At 45.3% G+C, this 15,360-nt stretch overlaps 1 long non-coding RNA gene across 3 annotated transcripts; it reads left to right on the top strand.

The window, feature by feature from the left end:
- The first annotated feature begins 1,053 nt into the window (after window positions 1-1,053).
- On the top strand, window positions 1,054-4,833 carry LOC110894113. 3 transcript variants are annotated; one of them, XR_002566109.2, is made up of 9 exons: window positions 1,054-1,245; window positions 1,343-1,444; window positions 2,372-2,722; window positions 2,856-2,954; window positions 3,520-3,647; window positions 3,912-4,054; window positions 4,171-4,256; window positions 4,337-4,412; window positions 4,501-4,833. It is a non-coding gene; the product is annotated as an uncharacterized LOC110894113 (long non-coding RNA). The 3 variants fall into 3 exon arrangements; XR_004874472.1 differs by lacking the exon at window positions 2,856-2,954 and having other exon boundaries at window positions 4,337-4,408; XR_002566110.2 differs by lacking the exon at window positions 2,856-2,954.
- Window positions 4,834-15,360: the final 10,527 nt, after the last annotated feature.

Here is a 15,360-nt window from a genome sequence, read left to right as displayed (position 1 = left end):
CCCCAACTTTTGCAATTTTGTTCTCGGATAGTCCTTGGCGCGGATGGGTGTTAGTTTTCTCAGTTAAGTTAGGTGCTGTTTGTTTTTTCAGATGTAAAATGTCTGTAGTCTGCGAACCACATCTGCAGGCATCTGCAAGAGAAGATGTTGCCCAAATGTCTGCAGTATGCAAGGAGAAGAGGGTTTGTTTTTTTCCTTCAAAAACAACTTCACACACACAAAACACACAAGCTCTCTCTCTCTGCTCTCTCTCTCTCTCTACAAACTCTCTCTCTCTACAACCACCACCACCATCGCACCACCTCTGCCACCACCACCGCACCACCTCCGCCATCACACCACCGCCTCTCTCTCTCTCTCTCTCTCTCTCTCTCTCTCTCTACGGTCTCTCTCTCACAGAACACTTTCTCTCTCTCTCTACAACCATCACCACCACCGCACCACCTCCGCCACCACCACTGCACCACCTCCGCCACCACACAGGTCTCTCTCTCTCTCTCACAGGTCTCTCTCTCTCTCACACAGATCTCTCTCTCTCTCACAGATCTCTCTCTCTCTCACAGATCTTTCTCTCTCACACAGATCTCTCTCTCTCTCTACGGTCTCCCTAAATTGATGGGTTTGGTGGTGGTGGGTTTTGACGATGGTGGTGGTGGAGGTGGTGGCGGAGGTGGTGCGGTGGTGGTGGCGGAGGTGGTGGTGGTAGGGGAGAAGAGGAAGAAGAAGAAGGGTGGGTGGTGTGTGAAGATCTGATCTGATCTTGAAGCTATAATTCATAGCTTTTTTTAAGCTATTAAAAGCTATTTTAAGATCTTACTTTTTTTAAAAACAAACAGTCTTCAAGGGCTTATGTCTGCCCGCCCGCAGACATAAGCTCTTTACAGACAATATAAGCAAAACAAACAGAACCTTAGTGTGAAATTACCTAAATACCCTTACAATTTATATATGATAAAAAAGAAAGCGAATGAGAAGTGATATTTATTATTAAATTAATATCTATTTACTTACGTGGCTTATTATTGTGCACGTGTTTCACCCTCCTTTCTTCCCATCTTCTCAAAAGAGATATACAGGCACAGAGAGAAAAGGGAGAAAGACAGAGGCGGAAGACGATAGAGAGAGCCGGAGCCGGCGAATCTCTGGCAACCGACCCCACGCGTGCTCGCCTCACACCCACAGAGACGAAGTCGTCGAGTCTAGGGTTTCCCGGCTAGGGTTCCGATCAAGTTCTCGCCATTTCCGGTTAGCCCTTTTCTCTTTTCTCTTGCATGTTGGCTATTTGGTTAGATCGGTTGTCCATGAACCTTAATCTGACGAGTCATGCTAATCTGATGAGTAGGTTACCTCCGGTGAGGTTCCGGTGAAGATTTCGGTACCGCTCAGATTGGGTTAGTCTGTGTTGTTCGCTATCACACTTCACCATCAGACTCGGTCTTATCCGGTGAGTTTATTTTGTTTGCTCTTTGTTTTCATGTGGTGCTTTGTTTTGGTTTTTGGTTGAAGCAAGAAATTGAATTGTGATCTGGTGTGGAAGTTTTTTTAATAAATCGTATTGAGTTAAAAAGAAATTGAATTGTGATCTTGTGGGTTTAAGTTTTTGGATAAATAATATTGGGTTAATAACATTTGAACCCTAGAAACATATATCATAACTTGAGTTTGAATCTTAGAAACACGGTTTGATTTAAACTTTTCAAGACTCGTGTATGTGTTAATAGCGCATGAATTGAGCTTGGTTTAATTCAGTATATATATTTTTGAGCTATCAAGTTTTAAATTGATGTTGCTTAATGTAGTGTATTAATTCTGATGTTCAACTATTAGAGATTTTGAATTTGAATTGAGCTCCATTTTTTTTTTCAAACCTGTGTTTTAGTTTCATGTAGATAGCACACTCCACCATCAAACTACCATTCAATAATGAAGTAAATATGCAGTGAATCTTTATTACTAAAAGATTAGCTATAAAGTGTCATGTAGATGTCTGAGACTGTGAAGTGTGTCTAGAGACGCCTCAGCGCGAGGCGAAGCACACATCTGTTCAGGTGAGGCTTGGTGTAGGGCTGCAGAAATTAATTTAGAGCATTCTACTTGATAAGATTACAACGCATCAAAGTTATGAAAATCAAATCTACCAACAATTTAAAAGATAAAATAAAACACTATATAAATTTTAGGCAACTGAGCTTTCTGATACAGGGTGTGAACAAGTGTAGCATGCTTTCTACAAAAAGAAAGGTATCATAAAACATTGACTCGTCAAGATTAACTGCTTTTGAAATCCGATTTTTTGTATTTTTGCATTTCCAAAAGAAGAGATCGAGTAGCTATAATAAAACTGAACAACTTCTATTTATTTTTTGGGCAGGTCATCAGGCGAAGCGGGTTTTGGTGATCATATAGGTATGGCTCTGGAGTAGGGTTTGTTGGTGAAAAAGGCAGTCGACTGATGCAGTGTTGTTGTTCAGGTCAAGATTGAACTGTGTGTATATGTTTGCTCTACGTACAGGTATTGTATATAACACACGTACAGTGGGGTTATGGATTTCGTGAAAGCCACACTTGAGAGTGACACAAGAGTATGTTTTATGTTATCTTCCTTTCAACTCATTATTAATTATACGGTATAACATCGGTCTATTAGTATTATTTTTTTCTTAGGTGCTCGCTTCCGAAGCTAGAAGAAAACATAAAACCAGGGGCAACACAACTTCTGCAGGTTATTTGAACTTTTCTTTCTTTCTTTGTTTTTCTTTTTTTACTATAAATATTAAAATGTATTATTGTGAGTGCACAAAATTTTCCTACATTTGTGTCGCATTGAATCATATCCATAATTTAAAATTTTCCAGGTCTATTTGGAAGTCAGGCTGCCAAAACAATTAGAACTATAGATACAACGATTAACTGCTATTTTGCAAATTTCCCTTTACATAAAGAACTATCTACAGGTAATTTATACAAAAAAAAAAAAGTGGCAATTTGGCCCATTTTCATATGGCTGGGTCGATTTAGGTTATATGTGTAATTTCTAACGTTAAAAACGGCTAATAAATTTGAAAGAGAATTACGTATAGAAGGGTGTTTTTTGTAGGGTAATAAACCATGGTTAACATTTCACATTATGATAAAAGGGGGCATATATTAATATATATTGTTAATCATCTTCTGGTCACTTTTGCATAATGGATATGTAAATAGAGTCTCATATTTTGGAATGGCTCAAAAGTGACCAGAAGTGTATATATTTAATTCTTACAACCTATTATATGTCTTAATTCATATATTTGGATTAGTAATTAATTATGTTCAATACATTTTATATTTATATGATTCAAGAATAAAAAGGAAAAAGTGGATGTTTGTGTACCCACCCAAGCAATTTGATTTGTTTTGTTTTGACCCGTATTTAAAAGTTAGTCGTTATTACCGGAAACCATTCCAACCCAGTACCCAACCAGGCGACCAGCCCATTTTAACAACCACATATATTATGTTTATGATTAAATTGTTCAGGTCCAACAAGAACAGAGTTTTCTCATCGACTAGAAAAGGTGGGAGTGACCTTGAGCCAGTGGCAGAGGAGTTGCCAGCCAATCATGAATTGGCTCAACTTTCTGAACAGGAATCGTCATCTGAATAATGTATACTCCTACTTATGACCTCTTATGTCTCTTTATTCATACATAGATTGATTAGTGTTATAGTAATTTGGTTTTCTTCATCATGTTCGATACATTTTTTATATGTAAGACTCAAAAAAAGGAAAAGGAGAATGTTTATTGGGCCACCCTACCAATTTGCTTTGACCCATATTAAAAGATATCCGCTATTACTAAAAACCAAACCATCGTGACCCAATATCCAAGCAGTCCATTTTAACCATCTCTTATGGTATATTCTTATAGGTTTTAATTGTCCGAATCCAATAAGAAGAGAATTTTCTTATTGACTAGAAAAACTGGGGATAGACTTGGACCAATAGCGGCAGAGTTCACTGGTCCCAGTTTCAAGTTGACTCGACTTTCTGAAAATGAATTGCCAGCTGAATGTAATGGTTCATCATTTGGTTAATTACTTTTTTGTTATATATTGCACTTAGAATTGAACCAGTCGTTTCTGTTTCTTTACCATTAGACTGAAGGGTTTACTTTTTATTTCTAACAGATGGGTCAAATGGGTAAAAGTTATTTCTAGCAGACTGGTATGTTTAATTCAGCATCGAGATGTCCGCGTTTGAGGTTTGATCAGAGGTATCTCTATTCAGACTGTTTAAAATCTACATAAAACTATAAAGAAGTCAACGATGATATTCTTGATTGAATTGCAACAGTCGACTTGATAGAAACGCACTGGAGGATGGGGTTACACCAACACTGAACAAATTCACAAGTCTTGGCGAGTTGTGGGTAAAATATGTATTCTTTTACAAACATATTTGACTTTGATTATTACTCGAGCTTTGATATTTTGCTCCTCTTGTCATGTCATGATCAGCATTATGGAATTTGGATCACTTAAAAGGAGGCTACCAAAAACCTTATTCAATCTATTTGGAATTCAACAAGTGTAAGAACAACAAAAACCAATGGAAGGTATACAGGTGAAGGTATTAGTGACACGAAGAAAACTAGGTGTCCGGACGCATGAAGCAAATGGAAATGAAAAAAAAAAACTTTTGTGATCTATATATAAGCGGAAGACTGTATATATTAAAACCTATGTATTTGTCTTAAACGCCCCGTTGAAACATATCAACATCCATTTGTATCAACTTCATTAGTGTAAAAAGATCAACTTTATTAGTGCAAGTAAATTTTAAACCGAGAACGATTCGGTTTAGCGCGCCGCAATGCGTGCAGGATATAATACTAGTTAAAAAAATAATAATTAAAATCTTAGAAAATACATAAGATGATTAAGTGCATGGCCCCACCTCACCCTCTCACCCAATCATCCTAACCCCACCGTCTTTATGGACCCACCCCCCACCATCTTTAACTTCATCTTCTTCAACCTCTCCACCCTCACCCCCAAGAAATCCGATGAACACCTCCCATCAATCATCAACTCAACCTCCATGAATTACTTGGATATAATCCATATATGAGGCACGAATCATCAACTCAACCTGTATGAATTCTGAACGCATTTCAAATCTCCGGTTCATCACCGTCACAACTATATCTCTATTATTACTTGCAATTGAATCCACCAACGCATCTATCCACGTGTACGATCGAGATCCGTTTCGAAAAGTCGGGAATGCGTACCTTGTCTCCGGCGGCAGTGAAGGTCTCGCCGCATCTCTCACCGCTACTTTGCTGCCTCGTCATTCAACCGTCGTCACCGCCAATCACGATCACTCATTTATCCGTCATTCATCTGTTATACTGAAATATCAGTTAGATTAAAACAATGGTTAACCGGGCAGGGTTAACTCACTGGTCTCGTCAAGAAGGGTTAATCCCTTCCTCTCGAGGATCGCTGGCTGGATCACCGGTGGGTTGATCTCCTGCACAAGGAAACAAACCGTGACTCGTAACAAGGAGGATGGGGTGGGGGGTGCTCCTTGTTACCACTCTCCGGCGTGAGAATCAGTAGTTTGCTTGGGAAGCAAAGTAAGATAGTAGTAGTGAGAGAGTTGTGAAGAGATACCTCAAACCTGGTTTGGGGTTGGTATTTATAGCCGAGGAGTGAAGGAGGATGTGGATGGACAGACTGACGGCATGCTGCACCTTTGCAGGTGTGTCAGACATGTCGGCCGGGGAGACGACGCCACGTCACTCTGTCGCTTACGTAGACCTGACAGGTGACTGCCATTGGTTCCACTTGCACTGTGGTGTCAGTCCCACTTGTTGAGCGTATAGGATGCGGTGCTAGCCGCATCGCTGCCTGCGGTAACATCTGATGTTATCGCGTCTCTTGCTTGTGATCAAGAAATACACGAGATGCGGTGCTGGCCGCATCGTCGCCTGTGGTGACTGTTGCTGTTATCCCGCTTCCTTGTATTGATAGAAGTGTTCACTGGACGCGGTGCGAGGCCGTATCGCTGTGAATACTTCTGTTTTCATACATCAGATGTGATGCTATGTCGCATCACTCTACCGTTCTCATGTTCCATGTAAGTCCTCCCTCATCACTAGATAGATTGGATTCAACCCTTGTGTCGACGCGTTCTCGCATAGGCACAAGTAGGTTGTTAACTGGTGGGGGTTTTGATAAGGGTAACGGTCACTCGCGGTCGATGCTGACGCGAGATCTGGGACCATACCCCTTCAAGTCCCCCCAGTCTAGTGTTGCTGCCACATACATTGTATGTGGGAGGAGTACTGGACTATGGTGTTTAGAAGGTAGTTTGGAGTCTGGAGAAGATCCTAGACCATGTGGATGGTCTTCTCTGTTTGTAAATCAAGCTGGAGGTCTGGAAGGGTCATTTGACGCCTATTCCGTACCGGTGAAAATGTTTCGTCTGATGCGAAATTCTCAGCCTTTGGCTAGTTGCCACCTGTTGGTGTGCCGAACCAACTGTAGGAATTAGTTGGAGGAAGTGTACAAACTTCGAACCAATCTTTGAGATGGTGGTTGAAGGTGTGCACAAACTTCGAACCAACCTTTGAAGTGGTGAATGAAGAAGAGAGCATGTTGTTCCCATGATTGGATATCTAATGATGATTCCTTTTGTGGGGTGTTCATGTTCTTCCCATTAGCTCTCAAGTAACCGCATGTCCTTTGCGGTTACCTCGTTGCTTGACATTGTTGGCCACGGTTGTGGGAACAACGTTGGGCACTTGCGTTATTGTTGGCCATGTTTGGTCGAACAATGTGATTCTGGATAACGGTCAAATAAACATGATCATAGGCATGGTAATGCCTATCATTGTTTATTCTATCCAACGGACAAGTAGGGTAACAAAGTCATAAGCAGACTTGTTACCGCTTGTTCGATCGCTTGTTGTTCGACAAGGGCTCGTATGATCATTGGGGATCTCGTCCGCATCTCTTCCTTAGGCACCTTCCTTCCCGTTCCAATACCGAGGAGTTTTCCTTGGAGTAGTTTCGTTCCTCGATGTGGAGTTAGTTGTGGCTCTACCGTAGCAACCATTTCCGGAAGCTATGGTTATGTCCGCAGTGACTCATGAGTGTCTGCGGTTTTGCATTCCCATATTCGCTCGAAACGGGTGTGTTGCTCGGATGTGGCTCTTGAAGGTTCAGGAGTCACGGTTGCTGATGTGCGCGCGCGTACATTCTCTTCCTTCTTCACGTTAAAGAAGGTGTTCATGTACCCCCTGTGGTTATGAACCGGACAGGAGGGACTTGAAGCTTGAAGAGAATGAAGGCAATGCGGTTTACCTGTTTCTGAGATGCGGTTCAGTCCAAAGAACAACGCTGGTTCTGAGTATCTGACACACCTGAACGGGCTCGTGTGTGTCATTTCCGCATATTCCACGTGTGCTCGTGGGTAGTGCGGTCAGGTATTATACCCCCTTATAGTGTGGAGATATATATTTTTGCCTATTTTTAGGGGTATGTAAAAAACGACATGCGGTATGGGTTATGGTGCGGTATACCAGAGAAACCGCATGCCGCTTGTAATTGGATAAGGTAGTCGCTTTTTGTTGCATACGTGGCTGATCTCACGTGTGAGTTAGTGGAAGTTGGTGAGATCTTTCTGGCATGTGCTGAAATGAAAGGACGTTTGCACTGCCCGAGGCATTAAATGCACTGTAGCAAAGAGTGTAAACGTCTCCTATGTCAGGCGCGTGGGCGGCCCCGCGCGCGTGATAACCGTCAGCGGAAGCGGCGCTTGACACGTGGTGTCGCGTAATTCGTTCTTTTTGAACGTGATGATTCGTTTTCTCCCTCCTCATTAATTGCGATGGGTATATAAGGGGAAACCGTTCGTGGTTTCCCCTCACTTGTTCGAAATTTCAAAAATTTGCCGGTGAGAGAACATTTCTTTGTCTTCTCCGACGATACTTCTTGAACTTCCGGTGAGGTTGAGTTTAGTGTTTCTACTCACGTTCTTTCGTTTCTTCGACATTTCTGATGGCTGAACCATCAAGTCCACATAATGTGGAAGGTGACAACCCGGAGCCTTCATCGCCGGTGGTGGCGGAGGAAGAAGAGGGGGGAACCGCCGGTGGTGGTTTACCGGTGTTAAACTGGACCAAGAAGACCTTTGATCGTCTGATTCTTGATGTCCAAATGCCCCCTGAATATGGGGCCTGTTACCCATCGGAGGGTGACACCGGTGCCGATGCTCCGGCCGGTTATGTGACCATGCGGGTAGACTTTTTTGGTGACTGTAATCTCCAGTTACCTTTGACTGTTTTTGTTGTTGAGGTTTTGGAGTGGTACAAGGTCCACATTTCTCAACTGAGTCCGTTTGGTATGATCCGGATTCGAAATTTTGAATTCACCTTTCGTGCTCTTGGCATAGAGCCTACCGTTGGAGATTTCCGACGGTTTTATCAAATGACGGTGTCCTTGGGGTTCTTTTCTTTCCGTCAACGAGAGGGTAGTCCCAAACTGATGACTCCTCCCAAGGGGATGACGAAGTGGAAAATGAAGTTCTTTTACATCAAGGCTGCTGCGATTTTTGCAAATATGACGTTTCGGAATGTGACCGATACGATCATATCAGAGACCATTGCAGTCCCTAGCATGAAGTCGATGGAGTGGTTTCCGCAGTTGCAGACCATTGAGTCGGTGAAGCTGAGCAACACACAGTTGTGGGTGTTGCGCATGATGCTGACAAGGAGGAACAAGAAGTCAAAGCCCGTGGTGCGGGAGAAAAGTGGTGGTACGTATTTTCATTTGTTTAACTTTCTTATCCCCGTATGCGTTACTGACTTATGCGTTTGCTATCAGAGGATGCTCCCTTATGGAGGATGTTTGCCCCGGATTTCCAGGGTCAGGTTGAAACAGTTGTTTGTGCGGACGGCGAGGAGGAGTTTAATGTTATCATTCGAGATAACTTCCGGGTGCCTACTGAGGCCGCATTAGCAGTTGAGTTGCCGCGGGGCAAAGGTATATTTAGGAATCCTTTTTTCTTGTGATAACAATAATGGTTGCACTGACTCACCTCTTGGATGGTTTTCATGCAGGTGATCTTGGCGCCCTAGGGGACCCTGACGCGAAGGGTGTGCCTAAGAGGCAAACGGTGAAAGGCGTGCGCTTTCGCCAGAAGAAAATACCGGAGGTCACTGTTGTGCCTCATCTGGTGCCGCAGGCGGCAGGTATCTCTCACTCTTCTTTCCGTAGATACTTGGATTATGTGATAGTATCTGATACCCTTGAGGGTTTGGGTACAGCTGCGGGCTCGCTGTCTGGTGCTGGGAAGAGGCAAGTAGAAGAGACGGCCGCTGGTGCCGGTGGGCCGAAACGTCGGAGGTTGCAGTCTAAGAGGACTGGTCCGACACCAAAGAAACCTGCGGGTACTGTTGGTAAGTGTTGTATAGCTTGTCTCAAGTGTTATGTACAACTTGTGTTTTGATAGCTATTTGACTTTGTTTTGCAGAGCTTCAAGATAAAGATTTTTCTATCTTTGATGCTCCGTTGTCACCCCCGCATGCCACGGGTGTAGGTGCGGGTGCGTCGGAGGAACCTTCGGCACCCTTTGTCAAGGTGGTGCCTGATTCGACCGTGCAAACGGAGGGTACCGCAGAGAAGGTCGCGACCCAGATATTCGATACCGTTGATTTGTCCAACAATCTGATCTCTCCCAATGAGGGTGATAATTTGGGTCTACGGTTTTCTGATTCTGGGAAACAAAAGTCTGATGCAGAGCCGCAAAAAACTGATGCTGGGCCGCAGAAATCTTCTGCTGATGAGAAGGGTACCGGTTCGTCTGCCGGTGGTGCGGGTTATGATGGGCCTCCAATTCAGCCTGGGGAGTCTGAATTGGAGTATTATTACCGCACCTATACTCAGGCTCGAAGTACTGTTTATCACCGACCCCCCTGGACTGTTATGCAGGGGGATGATATTTCCAACGACCCCTCTGCGTGCAAGGAGATTCTGGGTGGTCTAGGCACCCCTTTTGAAGTTGAACGTGCCCGTTCTGCACCACGAGAGTTGCGGATCAACCAACTTTCTACCATGCTAGTAGGAAGTTCCATAGTGGCGAACGCCATTTTGGAAGACTACAAGGTGTTAGGCCGCAGGGAGGAGGAAGCTGCTCGCATGCGGGCCGAAGCGGAAGAGGTGGTCAAGGCTGCTCGTGCGGGTGCGGAGCAGCTTAAGAAGGATAGAGCTGCGTTTGAGAAGCAGAAACAGACCTCTGAGTGGGCTGCCACTGCTCAGTTGAAACAGGTTCGTACTCTTGCCAAACTCCTTTCTGATGAACGCAAGAGTTGGAACGAAAAGTTGTCCAATGAGCGCAAGAAGTGGAATGAATGTTGGGCTAAGCAGAATGACAATCTGTTTCGTGCTCGGCAGGAGTTGACGAACGCCAAGGCAGCGAACGTTGCCTTGGGCAAAGAGAAAGCTGCAGCTGAGGCGATTGCGGTTAAAGCGCAGCAGGCGGAGGCCGGGGCCATAAAGGCGTTTGAAGAGGCCAAGGAAGCCGGGGCGCGTGCTGCGAAGGCCCTGGAGGAGGCCGAAGAGAGGGAGAGCCGTTCTTCCAAGGCTCTTGAAGAGGCGAATGCTGAGCGCATTCGTTTGGATAAAGTTGTTGCCAGCCTTCAGGTATGACTTGTTACCTTTGTTTTATGTTTCCCTGCTTTTTGAGAATGTTTACTGAGTAAACTGTTTTCTGCTCTTTGACAGGCTGAGGTTCAGACCCGGGAGGTCGCGGTCGCTGACCTCACAGCCCGCATGACTGCAGCGGAAGAGCGAGCTAACACTGCTGTTGAGGCCAGAGATGCTCTGACCTCTTCGTTTAACCAACTTGAGGCTGACCGCGAGTGGATGCGGAGTCACGGTATCGCGCGTGTAAGTATCCCTTGCCTTTATATTTGCTTGGATTAGTATCCGAGTCTTATCATCCTTTTATTGCAGATTGTTCAGGCTATCATGGATGCACCTGAGACCGCAACTGGTTTGGACCTGGTTAAGGAGCGTGCCCGCGATGCCGGTTTTAAAGCTGGTTATAACCGCTGCATTTCCCATATGAACGTCATGTCTATAGGCGGTGTTATCGAAGAGCGATCTGGCTTTCGTGACGTGGATACCGAAGGTCGCCTGAACGCGGCCGTAGCCTCCTTTTATGATACGTCCCTCTCTTGTGTGGAGAAGTTGGACGACTGTTTAGAGGCTGCGGACTACGTTGACCGGCTGCGGATGCTGTATGCCGATGCGGAAGAGGAAGATCCCGCTGGTGGTGCTGGAGATGGTGCGGGAGCCAGCGGTACAAAATAGGGTTTAGGTTGGCTAGTGTGTCCCCTTTTTGCTTTCCTCTTGTATATGATAGGAACTTTATGTAAATCCCTTAAGCATCGCGTGGGTGCTTGAATTTTTTGAATATAAAGTTTATTTGGTCAATTTGTACAAGTGTGTTTAATTCTTGCATGTTTGAACGTATGTATGCGGAACTTTACCCATTTGTGAATGGGGTCAAGTATATTCCATACCTTTGTCGTATGAGTACGCGTCAATTCTGTTATTTACCCCGTTAGGGTTTTAGAATTGTGTAAGCTTTGTAAAAACTTATATATCCGTAACTCTACCCATTTGTGAATGGGGTCAAGTATACTCCCTACCTTTGTCGTATGAGTACGCGTCAATTCCATTGTTTGCCTTTTTGGGCTCAGGAATTGTGTGAGGTTAACAAAAACTTGTCTATCCGGCCGGATAAATACTCTTTAAGTCTTTTTGCCTTTTGCTGGCCTATTACAATATTTGTGTGTGGTTACCACTTTGTATGGGTATCGCGAATGAAGATTTTGCCAATCTGTTTTTGGGATACCGCAAAGTGGAACACGCATTTGTAATAGTAGTAACAAACAATAATGTATAAAATTGCTTATTTATTTATTTGCCAATGGCCTGCGGCCCGATAGGTTACATAGAAAATGTAAGAACATGGCTTACATATAACAGCGTCGAAGCTGTTGTGCGTTCCATGTTCGTGCGATAGGTTCGCCTTCTAACGTTTGTAATTTGTATGCGCCTTTCCCTAAGACCTCTTTGATGAGGTAGGGTCCTTCCCACTTGGGGGCAAGTTTGCCTGGGCGCTCAGCATTAGATGCTTTATTGTCGCGTAAGACGTAGTCTCCTGGATTGAAAGTACAAACGCGGACGCGCGTGTTGTAGTACTTTTCAAGTTTGGATTTATATTTGGCCTCGTTGATGGCAGCGTTTTCGCGCCTTTCTTCCAAGAGGTCCAAATCGATCCTGCGTTCTGTGATGTTGTCTAGTTTTTCAATAGCCAACATTCTAGGAGAGGGGAGACCTACTTCCGCGGGGATCACCGCTTCTGAACCGTAGACTAGGCTGAAGGGTGTTTCCCCATTGCTTGTTTTTGGGCTTGTACGGTGAGCCCATAAGATACTTGGGAGTTCATCGACCCAGCCACGCCTGGCCGTTCCCAACCGTGCCTTGATGCCATCGACTAGACTTTTATTGATACTCTCGACTTGGCCATTCCCTTGCGGGTGTGCTACTGATGAGAATATGTGCTCAATATGTAATTCTTCTAGCCATTTTTGGAATTCGTCGGCAGCGAAGTTGGTGCCGTTATTGGTGACAATGCACATTGGTAAACCGAAACGGCAGATGATGTGTTCCCAAATGAATTTTCTTGTTATCATAGCAGTGGTTGAGGCGAGCGGTTTTGCTTCTACCCATTTTGTGAAGTAATCGACCGCTACTATGATAAATTTGACCGCACCCGGGGCGTCAGGGAAAGGTCCCACAACGTCAATTGCCCATTTCTGAAAGGGCCATGCTGTTGTGACGGGGACTAAGTTGTTCTTTGGCCGCAAAGTTTTTGGAGCATGACGTTGACAGTCGATGCATTTGCGCAACTCTTTGACGGCGTCCAGGTGCATGCCTGGCCAGTAATACCCGGCATTCATGATTTTGGGCACTACCATGCGTGGGCCAGCATGTATGCGACATATGCCCTCGTGTATCTCTCGGATGAGGTATGTGGCATCCTGGGGGTTGACGCATCGTAGGAGTGGCCCTAGGTATGATTTTCGGTATAAGATACCGTCTCACATTTGATAGTGGCACGCTTTGTGTTGTAATTTTCGTGCCTCTGATTTGCTTTCGGGAGTCACACCTGATTGCAGATATGCGATAATAGGTGTCATCCATGATGTTGTACCGTATTGAATGACGTTGACTTGGCGCAGGGGTACCGAAGGATTTTGCAGAATTTCGATGCGTATCTCCTTTGCCAAGTGCTGGAAGCTGGTGGATGCAAGTTTTGATAGTGCATCCGCGGACTTATTTTCACTTCGGTTAATATGTCGGATATTGAACGAAGCGAATTTGGATGTTAGTTGCAGGGCTTGCTCGAGGTAGAGGATCATGATGTCCCCTTTTGCGGCATAGTCGCCGCGTATTTGTCCTGCAACCAACAAGGAGTCGACGTGTGCTTCCAGGTGTTGCACGCCGAGTTTGACTGCTAAACGTAGTCCCGCTAACAGGGCTTCATATTCTGCCTCGTTGTTTGTGCTTTTGAAATCGAGGCGGATTGCATATGTAAGCTCTTGGCCGTCAGGGCTGACGAGTCGCAGACCTGCGCCCGCACCTTCTTCGTTGGAGGCACCGTCGGTAAATAGTGCCCATGTTTCCGAGGAAGATGGCGCTGGTGCAGGATTTTGTGCTTCTTCGCATTCTTGGATGCGATTCACCGGTACTTCGGCGGCGAAATCAGCTAAGATTTGGCCTTTAATCGCGGGGCGCGGTTTGTAGTGTAGCGTGTGCGCGCCCAGCTCGATTGCCCATTTTGCTAATCTCCCAGAAATGTCAGGTTTGGATAGGATCGGGCCGATCCTGTAATTGGTTAGCACCGTGATGACATGGTTCGTGAAGTAGCGTCGCAACCTTCTTGATGCGTGCACCAGTGCTAATACCAATTTTTCCATTATTGAGTACCTTGTTTCTGGGTCGTTGAGCATCTTGCTGATGTAATAGATGGGTGTTTGAACCCCCTCCCGCTCCACTATCAATACCGCACCTACCGCGTTGTCCGCGGCAGATAGGTATAATATGAGTGGCTCCTCCTTGCGTGGTGCGGTTAAGGTTGGGAGTTGTATCAAACACTCCTTCATTTCCCGGAAGGCGTTTTCAGCCTCTGCGGTCCACTGGAATTGTGTTTTCTTTAAACAGTTCCGCAGGGTCTTGATGAAAGGATAAGACTTAGCTGCATGGTTGGCTAAGAATCTGTTGAGTGCCGCTAGCCTGCCGGCTAGTCGTTGCATATCTTTCATCGATGAAGGCGATGGCATGCGCTCGATCGCCTGAACTTTCTCCGGGTTTACCTTGAATCCATCTTTTGTCACGATGAACCCAAGGAATTTGCCTTCTTCCATTCCAAACGAGCATTTCCCTGGATTGAGCTTTATGTTAACGCTTCGCAGAGTCTGGAATGTTCTTTCGATGTCTGTGAGCATGGTATCTTCCTCCATGCTCATGACGACTAGGTCGTCCATGTAGATTTCGACACTTTTGCTTATTTGGCCGCGGAAAGTGTCGTTCATCAGCTTTTGATAGGTTGCGCCCGCGTTGCGCAACCCAAACGGCATTTTTGTATAACAGTAATTCCCGGTGGGAGTGCGGAATGCCGTTTTGTCTTCATCCTCGATCGCCATTTGTACCTGATGGTACCCTTTGTAGCAATCGAGGAAACACTTCCATCTGAATGGTGCGAGATTATCGACCTTTTCGTCGATTTCCGGAAGTGCGTAACAATCCTTGGGGCAGGCTTTGTTAAGGTCTTTGTAATCGATGCACATGCGCCAGCCCCCGGACGGTTTTTCTACCATGACTGGGTTGGATAACCAAGTCTGGTAGTTAACTTCCCGCAGGATGCCTGCGGAGAGCAGTTCTTCGACTTGCTCTTGCATCGCCTGATTTTTAGCGGACCCAAGGTGGCGTTGGCCTTGGATCACCGGCTTGATACCTGGTGAGGTATTCAAGTGATGTTGCGCAATATCACGCGGGACCCCTGTCATGTCTGCGGGTGTCCACGCGAAAATGTCTTGGTTCCCGAAGAGAAGCTGCTTCAGGTGTGCTTTTGTGGTCGGGGACAAGGCGTGACCCAATGTAACCTTTTGTTCTGGGTATCTCGCGTTGAGAACCCATTTCTCTGGTTGGTTGTTGGGGGTGGGCCTTGCGACCTTGGTCGGGCGTACTTCGTCCGACATCATGACGTCCTTGCGGGCATAGATTATCGCGACC

The sequence above is a fragment of the Helianthus annuus genome, chromosome 12, assembly GCF_002127325.2.
Source record: "Helianthus annuus cultivar XRQ/B chromosome 12, HanXRQr2.0-SUNRISE, whole genome shotgun sequence".
NCBI lineage: Eukaryota > Viridiplantae > Streptophyta > Magnoliopsida > Asterales > Asteraceae > Helianthus > Helianthus annuus.
Note: the sequence above shows the minus strand (reverse complement) of the source record. Positions and strands in the feature narration are given on the sequence as shown.